Raw genomic sequence first — 667 nt, forward strand, 5'->3', positions numbered from 1 at the left:
TAATCAAATGTGTTTGCCATTATTTATGTCTCTTTGGTCTCAGAAGCTTGATATTTTAAGACTGATAATGACAAATCAGAATCTCGAGGATTCTGGGTTTCTCCATTCCTCAGTCTCGCTAGTCAAGTTGCTGATATGTTCCTATCAATTGCTGTAATTGCCATCAATGATCTTATGCCTGCTATAAACTACAATGGGCCATAAAAAAAGTTTGTGGAAAAATGGAAGTGAAAGATAATGGAATTTTCCATGAATTTTCTGAAGCTCCCTCATATTTATTCTACATACATTTATTTCCCAAAAATTCAGAAATTTTGTAAACTTAGCAAAATTAAATAGTTATTTTTAAAGTTCCATGTATACAGATTATGAAGCAACTATAAAACTTCTGGTGTGACACTGTAGCATCAGCACTGGAGTGCAAACCACAAGATCAGCAGTTCAAACCCACCAGCTGTTCCTTGGAAACCCTATACAGGGTTGCTATGAGTTAGAACTGAGTGTACAGTACTTAACAACAACATAGAACTTCGGCATTATGTGGCAGGCTAAATTTCACAGATATTTCAGTATTGTTGTTGTTGTTGTTGTTGTTGTTGTCAGGTGCCATCGAGTCGGAACCGACTCATAGCGACCCCATGCACAGCAGAATGAAACAATGTCTGAT

This window comes from Chrysochloris asiatica, unplaced genomic scaffold (genome assembly GCF_000296735.1).
Source record: "Chrysochloris asiatica unplaced genomic scaffold, ChrAsi1.0 scaffold00022, whole genome shotgun sequence".
Taxonomy (NCBI): Eukaryota; Metazoa; Chordata; class Mammalia; order Afrosoricida; family Chrysochloridae; genus Chrysochloris; species Chrysochloris asiatica.